This window comes from Delphinus delphis, chromosome 11, assembly GCF_949987515.2.
Source record: "Delphinus delphis chromosome 11, mDelDel1.2, whole genome shotgun sequence".
In the NCBI taxonomy this organism is placed as follows: Eukaryota; Metazoa; Chordata; class Mammalia; order Artiodactyla; family Delphinidae; genus Delphinus; species Delphinus delphis.
This window is the reverse complement of record NC_082693.1, coordinates 11,593,587-11,602,824: the sequence shown is the minus strand read 5'-3', so window position 1 is coordinate 11,602,824 and position 9,238 is coordinate 11,593,587. Positions and strand designations below refer to the sequence as shown.

The 9,238-nt window shown below is 43.5% G+C and overlaps 1 pseudogene; it reads left to right on the top strand.

Moving 5' to 3' along the window:
• The first annotated feature begins 283 nt into the window (after positions 1–283).
• Positions 284–1,136, top strand: LOC132434442 (small ribosomal subunit protein uS5 pseudogene; annotated as a pseudogene).
• The last annotated feature ends 8,102 nt before the right edge of the window (positions 1,137–9,238 follow it).

The window sequence follows — 9,238 nt, the reverse complement described above, 5'->3', positions numbered from 1 at the left end:
AGTGCTTTGTGACCACCTAGAAGGGTGGGATAGGGAGGGTGGGAGAGAGACCCAAGAGGGAGGAGATATGGGGATATATGTATATGTATAGCTGATTCACTTTGTTATAAAGCAGAAACTAACACACCATTGTAAAGCAATTATACTTCAATAAAGAGGTTAAAAAAAAAAACTACAATGAGGTATTACCTCAAACCGGTTAGAATGGGCATCATCAGAAAATCTAGCTTTTTAATTTTTTCTGTAAAGCTTTCTTTTTTTTTTTTTTCTGTAAAAACACCAAATGGCAAATGACACCGGTGCTGTGAGAGGGTCCGGAGGGCCCGGAGGCTCCAGGGGCCCTGGAATGGGAGGCCGCAGAGGCTTCAGCAGCGGCGTCCATGGCCAGGGCCGGGGTCGCGGAGCTCGCGGAGGCAAGGCCGAGGACAAGGAGTGTCTCCGCGTCACCAAGCTGGGCCGCCTGGTCAAGGACATGAAGATCAATCCCTGGAGGAGATCTATCTCTGTTCTCTGCCCATAAAGGAATCTGAGATCACTGACATTTTCTTGGGGTCATCCCTCGTGGAGGAAGTTTTGAAGATCATGCCTGTGCAAAAGCAGACACTTGCTGGCCAGCGGACCAGGTTCAAGGCATTTGTTGCCATCTGGGATTACAACGGACGTGTTGGTTTGGGTGTGACGTGCTCTAAGGAGGTAGCCACTGCCATCTGTGCGACCGTCATTCTGGCTGAGCTCTCCATGGTCCCGGTGCGACGAGGCTACTGGGGGAACAAGATGGGCAAGCCCCATACTGTCCCTTGCAAGGTGACTGGCCGCTGAGGCTCTGGGCTGGTGCGCCTCATCCCTGCCCCCAGGGGCACTGGCATCGTCTCAGCCCCTGTGCCCCAGAAGCCACTGATGATGGCTGGAATTGACGACTGCTACACCTCTGCCAGGGACTGCACTGCCACGCTGGGCAACTTGGCCAAGGCCACTTCTAATGCCATTTCCAAGACCTACAGTTATCTCACTCCTGATCTCTGGAAAGAGATGGTGTTCACCAAGTCTCCATATCAGGAATCCACTGACCATCCTGTAAAGACCCACACAGAGTTTCCATGCAGAGGACCCAGGCTCCAGCTGTAGCCACCACATAGTTTTCTATGAGAAAAACAAAGTGAATGAAACTAGTTAAAAAAAAAAAAGAAAATCTACAAATAACAAATGCTAGAGAGGGTGTGGAGGAAAGGGAACCCTCTTGCACTGTTGGTGGGAATGTAAATTGATACAGCCATTGTGCAGAACAGTATGGAGGTTCCTTAAAAAACTAAAAATAAAATTACCATATGACCCAGCAATCCGACTACTGAGCATATACCCGGAGAAAAGCATAAATCAAAAAGACACATACACCCCAGTGTTCATTGCAGCACTATTTACAATAGCCAGGTCATGGTAGCAACCTAAATGCCCATCGACAGACGAATGGATAAAGAAGATGTGGTACATATACAATGGAATATTACTCAGCCCTAAAAAGGAACAAAATTGGGTCATTTGTAGAGACGTGGATGGACCTAGGACTGTCATACAGAGTGAAGTCAGAAAGAGAAAAACAAATATCATATATTAACACATGTATGTGGAATCTAGAAAAATGGTACAGATGAAGTGGTTTGCAAGGCAGAAATAGAGACACAGATCAGAGAACAAATGTATGGACACCAAGGGGGGAAAGTGGAGGGGGTGGTGGTGGGATGAATCGGGAGATTGGGATTGACATGTATACACTGATGTGGATAAAATAGATAACTAATAAGAACCTGCTGTATGAAAAAATTAAATTAAATTAAAAAAAGTGGAAGGTTGGGTTTCACTTCTGTAGAGTGAACATTAAAGGTTATTCATGGACGGTGGGGAGACTCTGCCTGTGTGTGGCAGGAGGTACATGGGAGCTCTCGTACTTACTGCTCAATTTTTCTGTAAACCTAAAACTTCTCTTAAAAAAAAAAAGTCTGTTAAAAAAATATATCCAAGTAGGAGTAAAACAAGGTACCCATGTAGGGTCTTCCTTGGACCACATTTTGACACAAATAATAGTTAACATTTACTGAGTTTTTAACTATATGATAGATGCTGTGCTGTGTGATTCACATGCCATAGCCAAGACTGCAGCTGGTCACCACATATGTTCTTCTCAGTTTTTAGCTGGGTATTTGGTTCCCTTGAATAAAGCCTTTATTTTCTTCTAGCTTCCCTTGCAGGTAGGTGTGCCAAGTAACTAAATGCCTACCCATAGGGCACAACTACAATTGGTGAGTACTTTTTTCTCTGGACAGTGTACTCAAAGGAAGAGAGCATACCTTTTTGCCTCTTCCTCTTAATAGCTTTGCAATTCTGCCGTACTCCCACACCTAGCTGAAAGGAATGCTTTCATAGTGTTGCACAGAACTGAGTTTTAACCAATAGTTATAAGCAAAAGTGAAATTGAGCAGGACCCTGTGGGGCTCCTGGGCATGGAAGCCCTCCTGTGTCCCTGTTTCTTTTTTGTAGGAAATCGGCTTCAGCCTCTATGACCTTCCCTGTGTTCCAAAGTGCAGATTCAAACAGTCACTAATCAGGGAAGGGAGGGGAGGCAGAGGCAAGGGAGGGGAGGCAGAGACAAGGGAGGAGCTGTCAAGAAACAATAGTGCAGTCTTGGGACAGGGTCCTGGTTCCACCTCAAGGGATACACATAACAATATCTTTGAGCTCTTTTGCAGAACTAAAACCCCCAACAGGGACTTCCCTGTTGATGCAGTGATTAAGACTCCGTTCTCCCAATGCAGGGGGCCCGGGGTTCGATTCCCAGTCAGGGAACTAGATCCTACGTGCATGCCGCAACTAAAAGAGTTCACATGCTGCAACTAAGGAGCCCACCTGCCACAACTAAGACCTGGTGCAACCAAATAAATAAATAAATAACAACAAAAAAACACCCCCCAACAAATGGAAGATGTTAACTACTTGATGAACCATTCTTCACTCCAGAGAGGTCACAGTTTTATAACCTCAAAAACCACACAAGCTCATCAGGAGGCCACCTGAGGCCAGATTAAGGGAATGCAGGCCCTGCACACACCTTGATCCTTATCAGCAAACCTGCCCTTGAACCATTGCTATAAAACTCCTCACCAGATCCCCCCAGGGGGGACAAACAGTTCTTAAGGGCATGAGCCTGCTGTGTCCTCCTTTGCCTGACAAAGCAATAAAGCTATTCTTTTCTACTTCATCCAAAACTCTGTCTCCAAGATTTGATTTAGGACAGGTGCACAGAGGCCAAGTTTTTGACATCAAAAGTAGTTTCACGTACACTTCTGGAAAATCGTCTTTAAAAAGAGGAGGCATGATCTTCTTCACACCTTTCTTTTTTCTACTCGCTAGAAGCTCCAAGTTTTTAAATTTATTTTATTTATTTTTGGCTGCATAGGGTCTTTGTTGCTGTGCGCAGTCTTTCTCTAGTTGCGGCGAGCGGGGGCTACTCTTTATAAACTGCAGTGCGTGGGCTTCTCATTGCGGTGGGTTTTCATGTTGCAGAGCATGGGCTCTAGGATCACAGGCTCCGGTAGTTGTGGCTCGCGGGCTCTAGAGCGCAGCCTCAGTAGTTGTGGTGCATGGGGTTAGTTGCTCTGCAGCATGTGGTATCCTCCCGGACCAGGGCTCGAACCCGTGTCCCCTGAACTGGCAGGCGGATTCTTAACCACTGTTCCACCAGGGAAGCCCTAAAAGCTCCAGATTTTGAGAAGGTTTTGAGGATGGAAGAGCAACAAGATAGAAGAATGGGTCCTTGAGGACTGGAACTGCTTTCAGACCCTGCCCCATTTACTTCCAACATAATATACATGAAAGAGAAAAAACTTCCATCTGACTGAACTATCTATTGTTTTTAGGTTTCTGTGTTTCATGCTAAATGGATTCACAATAAACACAGGATTAAATACTTAGAAGTGGGGTACTGAATCGAACAGAAAATAAATATCATAAATGGTACTGGCTTAGAAGGTGAGCAGCAGGTGCTATAGACTCAGTATGGCAGAGGCTGACCTTTGGTGACAAACATTCCCCTGCTTTAGCCTGAAAAGGAGACCATGTACTGACTGAGGCTATAGCTTTAGGGGAAATGATAGGAAAGATGAATGCTTCTGTGTGTCTTGACTGCTTCTTGACACTTTGAGCAAAGCCTTACAGGCTAGAGATGGGCAGTATAGAAACAGAGATTGACGGGACTACAGCTTTCCTAAAAGAACTGCTCTCTGTCTGAGGCCTGCAATCTAAGTTGATAGTATGGGACTTTGCAGGGATAAAACTACTTCTGCACCCCAAACTGAGCCAGTTATAAGCAGTGGCTAAAATCCAGCAGTTTTAGCAGATCAATTGCTAGCGAACAGCAGATTAAGGGTTCTTTCTTCTGACTCATCTGTTTTAAATGACTATGCAGTAACTCCATTAAATTTAGAGAGAAATGGATGGGCAGAATAATACAACCAATAAGTAAAAGACCAGTATTCAGGCTTAAAAAAACAATGTCTAAACAAGATCTTGGCTGTGATTACAAGGACAGGGAATGACTGAAAGTAAATAAAAAGGAATTCCTATTTGAAAGAATTATATTGCCTGCAAGGAGGAACTTCTGAGAGAGCAAAGCTGGGGGCCATGAGGACAGTATTAGTCTTCTAGGGCTGCCATAACAAAATACCACTGATGGGAGCTTAAACAACAGAAATGTATTTTCTCACAGTTCTGGAGGCGAGAAGCCTAGGATCAAGGTGTTAACAGGTTTGGCTTCTTCTGAGGCAGCTCTCCTTGGTGTGTAGACAGCTACCTTCTTGCTGTGTCCTCACGTGGCCTTGCCTCTGGTGTCTCTCTCTTTTTTGAAGGATACCAGTCATATTGGATTAAGGCACCACCCTTTGAACCTTGATTACCTCCTTAAAGGCCCTATTTCCAATACAATCACATTGGGAGACTTCAACATACAAATTTGGGGAAAACACAGCTCAGTGCATAACAAGGATAGCAAGTGAAGTAGTTCATCACCAAGAGCAGAACCAGGGAATACCAGTAGGCTAATCAAGGAACTCCGTTCCCAGGCCAGGGAATCTCCTAATTCCTGCCCAACAGGGTTTGATCATTTCTATGGACAGGTGCGAGTGAGTGCTGTTTCCTATTTTTCCTTATCCAATTGGAATTTTTTCTTTTTTTTAATAAATTTATTTTATTTATTTATTTTTGGCTGCATTGGGTCTTTGTTGCTGCGCGCGGGTTTTCTCTAGTTGCGGCGAGCAGGGACTACTCTTTGTTGCAGTGCGTGGGCTTCTCATTGCAGTGGCTTCTCTTGTTGTGGAACACGGGCTCTAGGCGCACGGGCTTCAGTAATTGTAGCACATGGGCTCAGTAGTTGTGGCTCAGGGGCTCTAGAGCGCAGGCTCAGCAGTTGTGGCGCACGGGCTTAGCTGCTCTGCAGCATGTGGGATCTTCCCGGAACAGGGCTCAAACCCATGTCCCCTGCATTGGCAGGCGGATTCTTAACCACTGTGCCACCAAGGAAGCCCCCAATTGGAATTTTAATTAAGGTTATTCCATTCCTGTTTTACCATTATATCAATATATCGAGTATGAGTGAGGGGGGAGGGAAAATGACTTTTAGTTTATGGATTTCTGGACTGTGAGTGGCTGCAACCTGCCATGATAGGGATGACTGGATATCACCCAGAGTTTGCAGACTTTGAGCTTAATGCAGTAACCAATGGCACTTTGCACTTATATCTCAAAGAGACAAGGTCTCTATGTGGAAAGAAGGAGCGTGTGGATGAGTGGTCTGTGGCAAGGATAGCTATTTGCCCCCTGATACCTGCCTTCTCACTCCTTCAAGTTTTAGCTGAATATAAGATTTCCTGAAATAAAGATTTCATTTCCCAGAATCCCTTGTAGCTGTGTGACTTTTCTTGGAAGTGTTTTTAAAAAGAATGAACAAACGCTACTTTACTTTTTTTCTCCTTCCTGCTGGCTGGAATGAGGACATGAGTTTTGGAGTTTTATTACCCGTATTACACTATAAAGTTTTCTGCTGTGGATAGCAGTGCAAAAAGAGCTGAAGAGCTAGATTCTTGTTGCTGTGGACTGACTACTGATAGGCTGTTTTTAGATGAGACAGAAATAAGTTATATATTTTTTTCTCCCCAATAATATTTTTATTGGTTACATGTCAAAATTATAATATTTTGAATCTTTTCATCAAATAAAATATTCAAATTATTTTCATCCATTACTTTTTATTTTTTAAAACATGGCTACTAGAAAATGTCAAATTACAAATGTGGCTCAAATTATAATTGTATTGGATAGCACTGTTTTAATTTTAGCTCTTCTGTTTAGGTTTATGCTTCAGGTTAGTTTTTGTATGGTTTTGTTCTTTTCCTTGTGTCTGTTTTTTCCAACATCATTTGTAGAAAACACTATCCTTTCCCCATTGAGTTACGCTTACTCCTTTTTCGTGAGCAGATATGTGCAGTTCTATTGATGTACTCTTTGTTCTATTCCATTGATCTGTACTATCCTTATTCCAATACCACTTTGTTTGGAGTACCTGAGCTAAAGTTTGTACCTCTATTTTCCCTCACCACTTTCTCTCCTCCCTGAATCCACTCCCCTCTGGCAACCACCTATTTCTTCTCTGTATATATGACTCTGTTTCTGTTTAGTTATGTTCATTTGTTTTGTTTTTTAGATGCCACATATAAGTGATAACGTACAGCACTTGTCTTTCTGTCTGACTTATTTCACTTAGCATAATAACTTCTGAGTCCATCCATGTGGTTGCAAATGGCAAGATTTCATTCTTTTTTAAGGCTGAGTAATATACCACATCTTCTTTATTCATTCGTCTATTGGTGGGCACTTAGGTTGCTTCCATATCTTGGCTATTATAAATAATGAACATAATGTTTGCTCGGATAAACACCCAGAAGTGGAATTGCTGGATCATATGGTATTTCCATTTTTAATTTTTTGAGGAATCTCCGTCCAGTTTTCCATATTGGCTACACCAATTTGCATTTCCACTAACACTGCACATGGGTTCCCTTTTCTCCACACCCTCACCAACACTTTTTATTTGTTATCTTTTTTTTTTTTTTTTGCGGTACGCGGGCCTCTCACTGTTGTGGCCTCTCCCATGGTGGAGCACAGGCTCCGGACGCGCAGGCTCAGTGGCCATGGCTCACGGGCCCAGCCGCTCCGCGGCATATGGGATCCTCCCTGACCGGGGCACGAACCCGTGTCCCCTGCATCGGCAGGCGGACTCTCAACCACTGCACCACCAGGGAAGCCCGCCTCCTCTTGATTGGTCTTTTGTCAGCTTAATTCTCAGAGCACAGGCACTGAACCTAAGAGGGTAGGAGAAAAGTCTTTTCTCCCCTACACCCATAACCTGAAGCTACCTGTCCCAGAAACCAATCCATTATTTACAATAACCAGCTCAGAAAGCCAGCTCGCAAGTCAGACTTGAAGAAGTCAGATTGCTATCTCTAGTGATAGTCCAGGAAACCAAACAATAACCCCTGTGACAACTAGCCCCATATGGCCAAGATTTGGTTAATAATTGATAGCTTCCCTAATTTTTGTTTCCATTTCCAACTTAGGACCAACCAGAAAAAGCCAATATGCACCCTAACCTATCATGGAGGATGCCCCACTTCTAGTTAGCTTGCCTACAGTTTCCCTATGCCAATGGCCTTTATTTGGGGCATATTTGAAGCCTTCCCTTTTTTTCACTATGAAGTTTTCCCACTCCTCTGCCTGCCTTTGAGTCTTTGCCAAAACACGAGTGATAGTGGCTGACTCCCTTGCTATAGGTCTTTGTTTTTATTTCCACAGAATGCCCACCCTTGTAACTTTCTATGTGGGGCTAGTGTTTGAAGTTATTCCTTATCCTCTCCATCTATATTGCCCTAATATCAATGGCTTGCAGTTTTAAACTTCCAAATATAATGATGCTTTTCATCCCTGGATAAGATTGCACTTTAATCTCAGCGAGACAGAATTTTAGGACACCAAGAGAAAAAGGTCATGGGATTTCACATGTCCTTTTCCCGCCAGATTTACTCACAAAAACAATATTTAGATTTTACCAGTACTGCTTTTGTCCCTTATCCTTTGCTTGAAGGTGGGAATCTACAATTGTGTGAAGTTTCCTAGTCTCCTAATATAGTTCTGCACCATCAGTGTCTGAAGGCTGAAGACGCTTGAGTGGCTGCCTGCAGCTTTACTATTGAGTGTCTTCAGAGAAGCTTCCAAGGGAGGTGAGAGAGTGTCTCGACCATGTTAGGTCCACGTGGTGTAACTGCCTTACAACCTCTCAGACTGGTGATTTACTTATTTGTTCTCGGCCCTCATTCTCACACTTGTGTGCTCTGCTGGACATTGTAAGGTGCTTATATTCTGTAACCTACATATAGCTGATGATTTTTGGTCAGATCCTGCCAATGGAGGGAGATTAAAAGCAAGAGGAAGGGAGATGTAACTCTCTTTTTCCAGTTTCAAACAGTGGTTGAAACAACAAAGACTGCACCAGTGATAAAAGAATGGAGGTGGCAATAGTACTGGTGGCAGAGGCAACAGTAGCAGTGATGTCTGGGGCAGGGAAAGCTGCAGTGACTCAATCAGCGGCTGATGGTTGCGGGTTCCTGGGCTGCAGCTCAGGCAGCTGGGCTCCAATAACAGAAACCTCACTTGCACACACCCTTGGCCTCTGCTTAATGAGTTTGCTCTCCTAGCCTGGGAATGGTAGTGTTGATTACTCAAAGGTCACCTTCCCCTCTCCAGACTTCCCAACAAGTTTAACCAATTCCTTTATTTAAATATCTTCTGGTTGAGATAACTAAATTGGTTCTTGTTTTCCTAACTGCGTAATAATGGTAAAGGTCGTCAGTGGAGACATTCAGTTAGAATTCTGCCCAAAGTGAAGTCTTTGTGCATCTTTCTTTTGTTCTCTTTGGGATATAAAGGGACAAGTTTCCCTCTTATCTCTTTGGGAAGATATTTGCCTTAGAGAAAGAACCTCAGGCAGTGGATTTGCATAGATTATTCATTCTTTCTTAGTGCAGATACATAAACATATTTCATAAAAAGACTCTCATGACCTTGACCTACTTTGCTTAAGAATAACATTCATGACATCTTAGTACTCTTTGTTGATAAATTTTAAAAATATAAACAATAA